The sequence below is a fragment of the Oncorhynchus clarkii genome, chromosome 6 (genome assembly GCF_045791955.1).
Source record: "Oncorhynchus clarkii lewisi isolate Uvic-CL-2024 chromosome 6, UVic_Ocla_1.0, whole genome shotgun sequence".
NCBI classification, from domain to species: Eukaryota; Metazoa; Chordata; class Actinopteri; order Salmoniformes; family Salmonidae; genus Oncorhynchus; species Oncorhynchus clarkii.
In genome coordinates, this window is record NC_092152.1 from 9,313,321 (window position 1) to 9,328,478 (window position 15,158).

Consider the following 15,158-nt stretch of genomic DNA (forward strand, 5'->3'; position numbering starts at 1 on the left):
CCCTCTCTTCTGCATTCTCACCAGCCACCACTGGCAGCAGAACACACAAGGTCAACTGCTAAAGCATCAGGGTGGTGGGAGGGTACAGCGTGGGGGCGTATGAATGACGGAGGAGGTACGTGGGCGGATGGCCACGGGTGCCGTGACTCGGCAGGACGGTTACCACGGCGATAAATAATCGCCTCTGGAGCGGGGCACTAATGAGCGTCGTGCCCCACCCTCCCCTCTCCCCGCTCCCCCATCGCCGTCCACTTGGCGGTGGAGAGAGATCCATCAGCATACCCCCGCTGATGGAGTAGAGGTCAACTGTCTCGACCCCGGGGAACTGGCGCCAGGACAACCAGCGCCGCCTTTGCGGCCAAGAACCAAGAACAACATGATTCTCATGCCTCAGAGCACAGGGCAGGTGGGATGCCTCCCCCTCCTCCTCCACCAACCCCCTGAGCAGAGGGACAAATAAAAACATGCTATATTATACTATGGTCTAAATACTGTAGTATTACTGTCTTTATACGCTATTCAATGTAGTATTACTGTATTTATGCGCTATTCACTGTAGTATTACTGTATTTAAATGCTATAGTATTCACTGTAGTATTACTGTATTTATACGCTATAGTATTCACTGTAGTATTTTTGCATACTGTAGTACAGTGGTCACCAACCGGTCAGCGTGATCTTCAAGGTATTCATTTGTCTGAAAATACAAACTCTGTCTGCCCAGAGGACCGGGAGATCTGTGGCTAAATCGTCTGTGGACAGCTCAGTCTGTGGACAGCTCAGTCTGTGGACAGCTCAGTCTGTGGACAGCTCAGTTTGATAGGAAAGGATTTCAGAACTCTCAAAACCATGACCAGAGAGAGACTGTCAAATAATACAGCAAAGAATGAATGTCTAAGTTTTAAAAACACTGTTTTTATTCAACACTATTACAAAACATAAAATGGCTTCTACTTCCACTCGCGCTGAAGCTGCAATGAATGAGTAGACAAGTGTTCCGTATAGCCCTGCGTTTTTACTATTATTAGCAGCTCTCGTGTCTGTTTTAATATCAAGGAATATTTCACTTTCTCTGGTCATAGGAACAATATGAATTGATGCTCGAGGCCAATGCGGTGCGACTCGAGTTGGAAGACGGTGTCCCCTCTCTCTGGTCAGTCTCACCAGATGAAAGGAAGGAGAGAGCAGGGGACCGTGAGAGGAGGACCCAATCTGCAGCTCTTAATATTTATTTATAAACAGAAAAATAGTTGAACCTTTATTTAATTAGACAAGCCTTGCTTGCTTTTTGACTGCTGTAGTATTTACAGTTTACCATAGTGTATATATACTATAGTGAAAGAAAATTGTAGAATATACTATAGTAATTCAATTTAGTGTTTTTGCGGATTCTTGTATACTGCAGTATTTACTGTAGTGGTTTTGTTTTATTATCTTTGGCATAAAAGTGTGTGTAGGTAGGTAGACTGAATGGATATCCTGAATAGAGCACACTATGGTCTATACTTGGGAATGTAGGTTTCTCAAATATGGGTGGCACAAATTGGGATATGTAGTATTTATTAGTGTTTTTGAGGACATTTTAGTAGTGTTTACTACAGTGGGTTTTTTTTTGCAGATAATACTGTTGTATTTACTATAGTATTCTACAACATACTACAACATTCTATAGTAAGTAATATACATAATCAAGGGATGCTACAGTGTGTAAAATAGTATTCTACAGTAAATTACAGTTTACTACAGAATTCTTTAGTAAGTATTGTAGTATTATGCTAACTCCCTCCTCAGTGCTAATAGGACACAGCCAGAAACACTAAGCTAACCCCCATTCTCCTACCACAGTAAATAATCATGATAGTGGAGCTCAGGTAAAGATATGCAGAATTACACTTCATTAGCATAATGCGGAGGTTATTTGCCTGACTAATTAAAGTGGAGACAGAGAGACAGAGAGAGAGAGAGAGATCGGCCACCCCAGAGCATCTCTTGGCTCTCTTAAAAGTCGCTAATTGCTTCCTCCGCTAAACAATCTGTAATGGCTCTCGTTGGTGGTAGGAAGAGTGGACCAAAGCGCAGTGTGGAAAGTGTTCATGATACTTTTATTTCAAAGAACATTCAAACAAAATAACAAAAAAACAAAAGCGCACAGTTCTGTCAGGCAGAAACACTAAACAGAAAACAAGATCCCACAAACTCAGGTGGAAAACAGGCTGCCTAAGTATGACTCCCAATAAGAACCACACTCGGCCAAAAACAAATAGAAAACACCCGGGTCACACCCTGACCCAACCAAACATAGAGAATAATAAGGATCTCTAAGGTCAGGGCGTGACACAGGCACTTCTGACAAGACTGCAGCTGGTGTTGAGCGATTAATGCTTTTTGAGGTCGGTTCGGTTTTGGTTTGATTACAAAAAACAATCACTGTGTGTATCTAACCTAACGTAGCAAGCATAAAAGTGGATCTGTCTAGAGATCTGTATATAATGACGAGATGCCCCAACAATGGGAGTCGTTGTCCCAAAGGCGGGAATGCAGCCCGCAAGTTTAGGTCCAAAATAGGCCAATAGAAACGCATTAAATAAACCTCTCGCGTCGCCTCTTCCTCTCTGACCCATGTCCAAGCCAGAAAAAAACTGCCGCAATGGATTATGGTCATTCTAGTTTATCACCACGTTTCTGAGCTGAACTAAGTTGACTTTAATGAACACCACAACTCCCTTCAGCCCAGCGTACCACATAGGTCTAAAGTTGATTTCTCTCATGAATGATTTCTCTCCAGAGAAACGGCGCATTGGACTCACCCCCCCCCCCCCCTCAAAAAAAACTAAATTGAATTCAAGTAATTGAACTGTCGTCGGACACAAAACATTGTTGGTTAATCGCTCTGCAGTAACTGCCACAAATGTATTTCCACTCTCTCACAGAGGTGAGAGATGGTTGTAAACATTTACAAACCTTTTACTGTATGTAAAGCATTCGACTGGTTTGTAACAGCATCAAATGAGGTAATGCCAAGGACTTCTATATAGTAGCCTGTATCCTTGTCTCAGATGTAATAAAGGTACTGTGAATGGTGTTCTGAATGTGCTGAAATGAATTCTGTGGGGTGGTAATGATGAATGTTGTTGATGTTAAAAAATGACAGGAAGTTCTCTCTCTCGCTCTCAAATAATACACTGTAGTATCCCTCGATTGTATAGTACTTACTATAGAATGTTATAGAATACTGTAGAATACTACAGTATTATTCACACAAAAAAACTGTAGTAAATACTACAGTATTGTCCGCAAAAATACTACACTTTTTTTTTAAATATAGTAAATAACACAGTATTAATTTACATATACCCTGCCCGATCCCCTCCCCATATCCCAAATTGTTCCGCCCATAAGTGATAAACCTACATGCCAAGTATACACCATACTGTATATTGTGTTCCCTGCAGGTTTCAGAAAAGAGCAGAAGCTCTGAACTATCTGTCCTACCTGCAGGTTATGGAAAATGTGTTATTTCTCCAGTAGGTTTACTGAACGAGATAGAAATGAAGGCTATGTTAAAGATAATACAACGAAAGCACTTCAATAAATACTACAATCTGCAAAAACATGACATTAATTACTATAGTATTTGTACTACATTTGTATTTTCCTACAGTATTTATACTATAGTTAACTGTAAATACTACAGTAAATACTGTAAAAATAAAAAAAACACTACAGTGTTTATAGTATTTAGTATGCTACAGTGAATAAGGCCCGAGGAGGTGTGGTATATGGCCAATATACCACGGCTAAGGGCTGTTCTTAGGCAAGACGCAACGCAGAGTGCCTGGATACAGCCCTTAGCCGTGATATATTGGCCATATACCTCAAACCCCCGAGGTGCTTTATTGCTATTATAAACTGGTTACCAACGTAATTAGAGCAGTAAAAATAAATGTTTTGTCATACCCGTGGTATACGGTCTGATATACCACGGGTGTCAGCCAATCAGCATTCAGGGATGGAACCACCCAGTTTATAATATAGTATTTATAGAGCTGGAGAGAGGAAGTGAGAGAAAGAGGAGGAGAGGACCGACATGCTATAGTATTTTTTAAATATCGGTCCTCTCCTCCTTTTTCTCTCGCTTCCTCTCTCCAGCTCTCTTGGGCCCACTGTAAGCCCAGTCTAGGACGATGGCCTTATTTGGCCCATTATAACGTGTTCTGGCAGGCTGGAACAAATGCCATCAAGTGGCGAAGCTGAAAGAGCCAAACACGCAAAGCTTGTCTCGCTCATGTTAAACAAACTGATTACATAAAGCACATTTACATCTAAATGTGGCTCTCTTAATCTAATTTTCACCAATGAACTAAACCAATGCCTTGATGTCAGTTGTGGCTTTGTAAAATTCTGGTTCTGCAGTTAAGTCAGCTACTCTCAATAATGACAGTGAATGACTGGATAAATCTTGAGTGGTCGGTGTGAAGGGACGCTCCTGTTAGTCAATCTAGCCGGCAGATACATTTATTTTCGTTGGCTTTTAGAGGCAATTCTTTAGTGTATCCATTTTAGATTAAGTTATTTTAGCCATAATCCGACAAAGATTTGTTCCATCTCAAGATTCAGACTGTATTTGTCTGCATATCTCTAAAGTCAATGACACGTTTAAATACGGTCACTTAACTAAAGTGGACCAATCATGTGAGAGATTCAGTTTACTAGAGTTGGACGTGGGACCAGAGAGTGTTTTAAGGGCCAAGACAGATGATAGGATGAGAGACTTTAGTAAGGATTTTGTACGGGAAGACAGTGTGTCCCATTTGGGAAAGATATAGAATAAGACTCTTTATGTTCTACCTGATTCTTGTCAGTTAAATGTCTGATAGTAAATACAAGATTCATAGAAGATTCTTGTAATATCTGATTTATATGGGTGGTAAACATTTAGACATAACAGACATGTTGCATATATTAAAAATAAAACCATACCAGAGACATGTAAGCTAAGCCTTCTGAGGTCAGTATACAGTACACGCTACAGTCAGTATACAGTACACGCTACAGTCAGTATACAGTACACGCTACAGTCAGTATACAGTACACGCTACAGTCAGTATACAGTACACGCTACACGCTACAGTCAGTATACAGTACATGCTAGTCAGTATACAGTACACGCTACAGTCAGTATACAGTACACGCTACAGTCAGTATACAGTACACGCTACAGTCAGTATACAATACACGCTACAGTCAGTATACAGTACACGCTACATGCTACGGTCAATATACAATACATGCTACACGCTACAGTCAGTATACAGTACACGCTACAGTCAGTATACAGTACACGCTAGTCAGTATACAGTACACGCTAGTCAGTATACAGTACACGCTACACGCTACGGTCAATATACAATACATGCTACACGCTACAGTCAGTATACAGTACACGCTACAGTCAGTATACAGTACACGCTACAGTCAGTATACAGTACACACTACACGCTATGGTCAATATACAATACATGCTACACGCTACAGTCAGTATACAGTACACGCTACATGCTACGGTCAATATACAATACATGCTACACGCTACAGTCAGTATACAGTACACGCTACAGTCAGTATACAGTACACGCTAGTCAGTATACAGTACACGCTAGTCAGTATACAGTACACGCTACACGCTACGGTCAATATACAATACATGCTACACGCTACAGTCAGTATACAGTACACGCTACAGTCAGTATACAGTACACGCTACAGTCAGTATACAGTACACGCTAGTCAGTATACAGTACACGCTACAGTCAGTATACAGTACACGCTACAGTCAGTATACAGTACACGCTACAGTCAGTATACAGTACACACTACAGTCAGTATACAGTACACACTACACGCTACGGTCAATATACAGTACATGCTACACGCTACAGTCAGTATACAGTACACGCTACACACTACGGTCAATATACAGTACACGCTACAGCCAGTATACAGTACATGCTACATGCTACAGTCAGTATACAGTACACGCTACAGTCAGTATACAGTACACACTACCCGCTATAGTCAGTATACAGTACATGCTACACGCTACAGTCAGTATACAGTACATGCTACACGCTACAGTCAGTATACAGTACACGCTACATGCTACAGTCAGTATACAGTACATGCTACACGCTACAGTCAGTATACAGTACACGCTACAGTCAGTATACAGTACACACTACACGCTACGGTCAGTATACAGTACATGCTACACGCTACAGTCAGTATACAGTACATGCTACACGCTACAGTCAGTATACAGTACATGCTACAGTCAGTATACAGTACACGCTACACACTACAGTCAGTATACAGTACACGCTACACGCTATAGTCAGTATAAAGTGCATGCTACACGCTACAGTCAGTGTACAGTACATGCTACACGCTACAGTCAGTATACGCTACATGCTACAGTCAGTATACAGTACACACTACAGTCAGTATACAGTACACGCTACAGTCAGTATACAGTACACACTACACGCTACGGTCAGTATACAGTACATGCTACACGCTACAGTCAGTATACAGTACACGCTACGGTCAGTATACAGTACATGTTACACGCTACAGTCAGTATACAGTACATGCTACAGTCAGTATACAGTACACGCTACACACTACAGTCAGTATAAAGTGCATGCTACACGCTACAGTCAGTGTACAGTACATGCTACACGCTACAGTCAGTATACAGTACATGCTACACACTACAGTCAGTATAAAGTACACGCTACAGTCAGTATACAGTACACGCTCCACGCTACAGTCAGTATACAGTACATGCTACACTCTACAGTCAGTATACAGTACATGCTACAGTCGGTATACAGTACATGCTACACGCTACAGTCATTATACAGTACACGCTCCACGCTACAGTCAGTATACAGTACACACTACACGCTACAGTCAGTATACAGTACACGCTACAGTCAGTATACAGTACACGCTCCACGCTACAGTCAGTATACAGTACACCCTACACGCTACAGTCAGTATACAGTACACGCTACAGTCAGTATACAGTACACGCTACAGTCAGTATACAGTACGCGCTACAGTCAGTATAGAGTACGCGCTACAGTCAGTATACAGTACACGCTACAGTCAGTATACAGTACACGCTACAGTCAGTATACAGTACACCCTACAGTCAGTATACAGTACACGCTACACACTATAGTCAGTATACAGTACACGCTACAGTCAGTATACAGTACATGCTACACGCTACAGTCAGTATACAGTACACGCTACACGCTACAGTCAGTATACAGTACACGCTACAGTCAGTATACAGTACACGCTACAGTCAGTATACAGTACGCACTACAGTCAGTATACAGTACACGCTACAGTCAGTATACAGTACACGCTACAGTCAGTATACAGTACACGCTACAGTCAGTATACAATACACGCTACAGTCAGTATACAGTACACGCTACAGTCAGTATACAGTACGCACTACAGTCAGTATACACTACACGCTACAGTCAGTATACAGTACACGCTACAGTCAGTATACAGTACACGCTACAGTCAGTATACAGTACACGCTACAGTCAGTATACAGTAGAGAAGAGGAGTAGTAGAGTAGAGAAGTGGAGTAGGAAGAGGAGGAGAGTAGAGAAGAGGAGTAGAAGAGGAGGAGAGTAGAGAAGAGGAGGAAGAGGAGGAGAGAAGAGGAGTAGAGTAGAGAAGAGGAGGAGGAAGAGGAGGAGGAAAGCAGAGAAGAGGAGGAGAGTAGAGAAGAGGAGGAGAGTAGAGAAGAGGAAGAGGAGGAGAGTAGATAAGTGGAGGAGAGTAGAGAAGAGGAAGAGGAGGAAAGTAGAGAGGAAGAGGAGGAAAGTAGAGAAGAGTAGGAGAGTAGAGAAGGGGAGGAAAGTAGAGAAGGGGAGGAGAGAAGAGAAGAGGAGTAGAGAAGAGTTAGAGATAATAAAGAGATAGAGGATAAAGAGAGGATAGAGATAATAAGAGTAGAGTGGATAAAGAGAGGATAGAGATAATAAAGAGATAGATTGGATAAAGAGATAGAGGGGATAGAGAGAGAGAGAGGATATAGAGAGGGTAAAGAGAGAGAAGATAAAGAGGGGATAGAGATAATAAAGAGAGAGGGGATAAAGAGAGAGAGGATATAGAGAGGATAGAGATAATAAAGAGATATATTGGATAAAGAGAGAGGGGATAGAGAGAGAGGATAGAGAGAGAGAGGATATAGAGAGGGTAAAGAGAGAGAAGATAAAGAGGGGATAGAGATAATAAAGAGATAGAGGGGATAAAGAGAGAGAGGATATAGAGAGGATAGAGATACTAAAGAGATAGAGGGGATAAAGAGAGAGAGGGGATAAAGATATAGAGGGGATATAGCGAGAGAGGATACAGAGAGGATAGAGGGTAAAGAGAGAAGATAAAGAGAGGATAGAGATAATAAAGAGATAGAGAGGAAAAAGAGAGAGAGGATATAGAGAGGATAAAGAGAGGATAGAGATAATAAAGAGATAGAGGGGATAAAGAGAGAGGATAAAGATGGGATAAAGAGATAGAGGGGATAAAGAGAGAGGATACAGAGGATAAAGAGATAGAGGCTAAATAAAGGATAGAGAGAGGATAAAGAGAGAGAGAGGATACAGAGGATAAAGAGATAGAGGATAAATAAAGGATAGAGAGAGGATAAAGAGATAGAGGGGACAAAGAAAGGATAAAGAGATAGAGAGGACAAAGAAAGGATAAAGAGAGAGAGGACAAAGAAAGGATAAAGAGATAGAGAGGACAAAGAAAGGATAAAGAGATAGAGAGGACAAAGAAAGGATAAAGAGAGGGGACAAAGAAAGGATAAAGAGATAGAGGGGACAAAGAAAGGATAAAGAGATAGAGAGGACAAAGAAAGGATAAAGAGATAGAGAGGACAAAGAAAGGATAAAGAGATAGAGAGGACAAAGAAAGGATAAAGAGAGAGAGGACAAAGAAAGGATAAAGAGATAGAGGGGACAAAGAAAGGATAAAGAGATAGAGAGGACAAAGAAAGGATAAAGAGAGAGAGGACAAAGAAAGGATAAAGAGATAGAGAGGACAAAGAAAGGATAAAGAGATAGAGAGGACAAAGAAAGGATAAAGAGATAGAGAGGACAAAGAAAGGATAAAGAGAGAGAGGACAAAGAAAGGATAAAGAGATAGAGGGGACAAAGAAAGGATAAAGAGATAGAGAGGACAAAGAAAGGATAAAGAGAGAGAGGACAAAGAAAGGATAAAGAGATAGAGAGGACAAAGAAAGGATAAAGAGATAGAGAGGACAAAGAAAGGATAAAGAGATAGAGGGGACAAAGAAAGGATAAAGAGAGAGAGGACAAAGAAAGGATAAAGAGATAGAGGGGACAAAGAAAGGATAAAGAGATAGAGAGGACAAAGAAAGGATAAAGAGATAGAGGGGACAAAGAAAGGATAAAGAGAGAGAGGACAAAGAAAGGATAAAGAGATAGAGAGGACAAAGAAAGGATAAAGAGATAGAGAGGACAAAGAAAGGATAAAGAGATAGAGAGGACAAAGAAAGGATAAAGAGAGAGAGGACAAAGAAAGGATAAAGAGATAGAGGGGACAAAGAAAGGATAAAGAGATAGAGAGGACAAAGAAAGGATAAAGAGATAGAGAGGACAAAGAAAGGATAAAGAGATAGAGAGGACAAAGAAAGGATAAAGAGATAGAGAGGACAAAGAAAGGATAAAGAGATAGAGAGGACAAAGAAAGGATAAAGAGATAGAGAGGACAAAGAAAGGATAAAGAGAGAGAGGACAAAGAAAGGATAAAGAGATAGAGAGGACAAAGAAAGGATAAAGAGATAGAGAGGACAAAGAAAGGATAAAGAGAGAGAGGACAAAGAAAGGATAAAGAGATAGAGAGGACAAAGAAAGGATAAAGAGAGAGGGGATAAAGAAAGGATAAAGAGATAGAGAGGACAAAGAAAGGATAAAGAGAGAGGGGATAAAGAAAGGATAAAGAGATAGAGAGGACAAAGAAAGGATAAAGAGATAGAGGGGACAAAGAAAGGATAAAGAGATAGAGGGGACAAAGAAAGGATAAAGAGATAGAGGGGACAAAGAAAGGATAAAGAGATAGAGAGGACAAAGAAAGGATAAAGAGAGAGGGGACAAATAGAGAGGAAAACGCACAAAAAGCGCATGTGTGTGACAGGTAGAGAGAGAGTGAGGGATAAGAAAGAGGGAGAGACAGATCAATGCAATCAAGTACCTCGAGAAAGTGTTTGAGAAAGCAAGTGAAAGGGGATAATATCATGGTCAATGGTAGCATCAGAATATCATGGTGAATGGTAGCATCAGAATAGCATGGTCAATGGTAGCATCAGAATAGCATGGTCAATGGTAGCATCAGAATAGCATGGTCAATGGTAGCATCAGAATAGCATGGTCAATGGTAGCATCAGAATAGCATGGTCAATGGAAGTATCAGAATAGCATGGTCAATGGTAGCATCAGAATAGCATGGTCAATGGTAGCATCAGAATAGCATGGTCAATGGAAGTATCAGAATAGCATGGTCAATGGAAGTATCAGAATAGCATGGTCAATGGTAGCATCAGAATAGCATGGTCAATGGTAGCATCAGAATATCATGGTGAATGGTAGCATCAGAATAGCATGGTCAATGGTAGCATCAGAATAGCATGGTCAATGGTAGCATCAGAATAGCATGGTCAATGGAAGTATCAGAATAGCATGGTCAATGGTAGCATCAGAATAGCATGGTCAATGGTAGCATCAGAATAGCATGGTCAATGGTAGCATCAGAATAGCATGGTCAATGGTAGCATCAGAATAGCATGGTGAATGGTAGCATCAGAATAGCATGGTCAATGGAAGTATCAGAATAGCATGGTCAATGGTAGTATCAGAATAGCATGGTCAATGGTAGCATCAGAATATCATGGTGAATGGTAGCATCAGAATAGCATGGTGAATGGTAGCATCAGAATATCATGGTGAATGGTAGCATCAGAATAGCATGCTCAATGGAGGTATCAGAACAGCATGGTGAATGGTAGCATCAGAATAGCATGGTCAATGGTAGCATCAGAATAACATGGTGAATGGTAGCATCAGAATATCATGGTCAATGGTAGCATCAGAATAGCATGGTCAATGGTAGCATCAGAATAGCATGGTGAATGGTAGCATCAGAATATCATGGTGAATGGTAGCATCAGAATAGCATGCTCAATGGAGGTATCAGAACAGCATGGTGAATGGTAGCATCAGAATAGCATGGTCAATGGTAGCATCAGAATAACATGGTGAATGGTAGCATCAGAATATCATGGTGAATGGTAGCATCTAACAGCATCATGACTCTCCTACACATCTCCTCTCTCAACTGGGTCATTATCTCATTAAGACATTGATGATAATGATCACCCTCATTACCCTCTCGGCTTCACAGACGCTAATCTGGTGGGAAATGTCTCCCTGATTGCCACCACCTTAAACCCAAACATGACTTATAGACCCAGCCGCCACACACACGCACACACACACACACACACACAGACCTCTCTCGTCAATTATGACTTATAGACTCAGACGTCATGCACACGCACGCGCGCACACACACACTCACATGCCTCTTTCGTCAATTATTAAAACACACTCGCACACTTACACAGATTTTCCCTTTTGAGACACAGAGACCCATAGACTCACACACAATGTGCTACATTCACTTTAAAGAGGATATTAAACAACATACCACGTCCTTTCTCTGTCAACCTAGCCACGTCGCTTTCTCTGTCAACATAGCCACGTCCTTATCTGTCAACATACCACGTCCTTTATCTGTCAACATACCACGTCCTTTCTCTGTCAACCTAGCCACGTCGCTTTCTTTGTCAACATAGCCACGTCCTTCTCTGTCAACATAGCCACATCACTTTCTCTGTCAACATGCCACGTCCTTTCTCTGTCAACATAGCCACGTCACTTTCTCTGTCAACATAGCCACGTCACTTTCTTTGTCAACATAGCCACGTCCTTCTCTGTCAACATAGCCACGTCGCTTTCTCTGTCAACATAGCCACGCCGCTTTCTCTGTCAACATAGCCACCTCGCTTTCTCTGTCAACATAGCCACGTCGCTTTCTCTGTCAACATAGCCACGTCCTTTATCTGTCAACATACCACGTCCTTTCTCTGTCAACCTAGCCACGTCGCTTTCTCTGTCAACATAGCCACGTCCTTTATCTGTCAACATACCACGTCCTTCTCTGTCAACATACCACGTCCTTTCTCTGTCAACCTAGCCACGTCGCTTTCTCTGTCAACATAGCCACGTCGCTTTCTCTGTCAACATGGCCACGTCTCTTTCTCTGTCAACATACCACGTCTCCTACTCTGTCAACATAGCCACGTCACCCTCTCTGTCAACATAGCCACGTCCTTTCTCTGTCAACATAGCCACGTCGCTTTCTCTGTCAACATAGCCACGTCTCTTTCTCTGTCAACATAGCCACGTCGCTTTCTCTGTCAACATAGCCACGTCCTTTATCTGTCAACATACCACGTCCTTTCTCTGTCAACATAGCCACGTCACCTTCTCTGTCAACATAGCCACGTCGCTTTCTCTGTCAACATAGCCACGTCCTTTATCTGTCAACATACCACGTCCTTTCTCTGTCAACATAGCCACGCCGCTTTCTCTGTCAACCTAGCCACGTCCTTTCTCTGTCAACATAGCCACATCCTTTCTCTGTCAACATAGCCACGTCACTTTCTCTGTCAACATAGCCACGTCCTTTCTCTGTCAACCTAGCCACGTCACTTTCTCTGTCAACATAGCCACGTCACTTTCTCTGTCAACATAGCCACGTCCTTTCTCTGTCAACATAGCCACGTCCTTTCTCTGTCAACATAGCCACGTCCTTTCTCTGTCAACATAGCCACGTCGCTTTCTCTGTCAACATAGCCACGTCCTTTATCTGTCAACATACCACGTCACTTTCTCTGTCAACATAGCCATGCCGCTTTCTCTGTCAACCTAGCCACGTCCTTCCTCTGTCAACATAGCCACATCTTTCTCTGTCAACATAGCTACGTCACTTTCTCTGTCAACATAGCCACGTCACCCTCTCTGTCAACATAGCCACGTCTCTCTCTCTGTCAACATAGCCACGTCTCTCTCTCTGTCAACATAGCCACGTCGCTTTCTCTGTCAAGAGGAATATTTGGATATTTGGACTTCGAAGTCTGGATGTCAAGTCTGTAGACTGGGTGGTTGGGTGGGTTGAGGTGGGTTTGGGGGGTTGCCTAGCCCCCAGTGCTGAGCATTTCTCCTGTCAGGTGGGCCTTTTCCCTAGAACAGACAAGGCTAACCTCCACAGGCACAGACTTGATACATTTTTCTCCTCCACCAAATCTGTGTCCTTTGTGTTGTGGTGTGGTGTTTTGTTGTGTTGTGTTGTGGTGTGTGTATACACGTTTAACTATACTTGTGAGTACCAGAAATCCTCACAAGAATGGTAAACCAACTAAAATTCAGAGAAGTGAGGACATTTTGCTGGTCCTCACTTGTAAAAAAGGCTATTTTAGGCTTAGGGGTTTAGGGTTAGAAATAGGGTAAAGGTTAGAGTTCAAGTTCAAGTTAAGGTTAGGGTTAGCGCTTAGGGAAAATAGGATTTTTAATGGAAATCCATTTTCGGTCCCCAAAAAGTCCTGTGTGTGTGTGTGTTCACGGGTTCAATGCACTCAATGTAAATATGTGAGTAAACAAGAGCAAGCAACACAGCGTAAACAGAGATTTGCTCATATGTCCCCTTTACCGTATAGACGACAAATTATCCAATTGACTGTTTCAGTACACTGTGGAAGAAACGATATCTCTCCAGCCGGTTGCAATTCCCTATTTCCGATCTGACAACAGAACCCTTCCAGGATAATACACTCCATTCTTTTAAATAAAAGGGGAATTGTACAGTTATTCAGTACAGCTTATTCACCAAATACTATAGAACGGGAATTACACTTGAGACTAAACAGACATGCCTTCACTCTCTCCGTAAACAGACATGCCTTCACTCTCTCTGTAAACAGACATGCCTTCACTCTCTCCGTAAACAGACATGCCTTCACTCTCTCCGTAAACAGACATGCCTTCACTCTCTCCGTAAACAGACATGCCTTCACTCTCTCTGTAAACAGACATGCCTTCACTCTCTCCGTAAACAGACATGCCTTCACTCTCTCCGTAAACAGACATGCCTTCACTCTCTCTGTAAACAGACATGCCTTCACTCTCTCCGTAAACAGACATGCCTTCACTCTCTCCGTAAACAGACATGCCTTCACTCTCTCCGTAAACAGACATGCCTTCACTCTCTCTGTAAACAGACATGCCTTCACTCTCTCCGTAAACAGACATGCCTTCACTCTCTCCGTAAACAGACATGCCTTCACTCTCTCCGTAAACAGACATGCCTTCACTCTCTCCGTAAACAGACATGCCTTCACTCTCTCCGTAAACAGACATGCCTTCACTCTCTCCGTAAACAGACATGCCTTCACTCTCTCCGTAAACAGACATGCCTTCACTCTCTCTGTAAATGCGTCTGCGAGAGAGGAAAATAAGAGAATGCTTGCTCAGCTCCGCCCCGGAACATTTCCATGCATATGTAATATAGTCTGAGGCCTACAAATGTTTCATCCGTGAATTATCTCCATCGTACGTCTGCCTCTTGTACAACACACAGACACACACACACACACACACTTATTTAAAAAACTGCACACCAGTATTGCAAAGTCTGCCCACTCTAGATACCAGATGTACCACAGATGCATTTCATGTCACACACTTAGCATCATAAAAAATATATATATATTAAAATAATATATTAAAGCAACAACAAGCCCAAACAAAGACTCTTCATTTTATTTGATCCTTAATAAAAATATGGAAAAGTAAATAAATATTATAAGTGTTGTGGACATAAATGTGGGTCCCAATTTCAATATTGCTGTTTGAGAGACAAACCGGGATATCCGTAAGAGTGGTTTGTGAGCTTCTCCTTACTCCCCACAAATTATAAACACACAC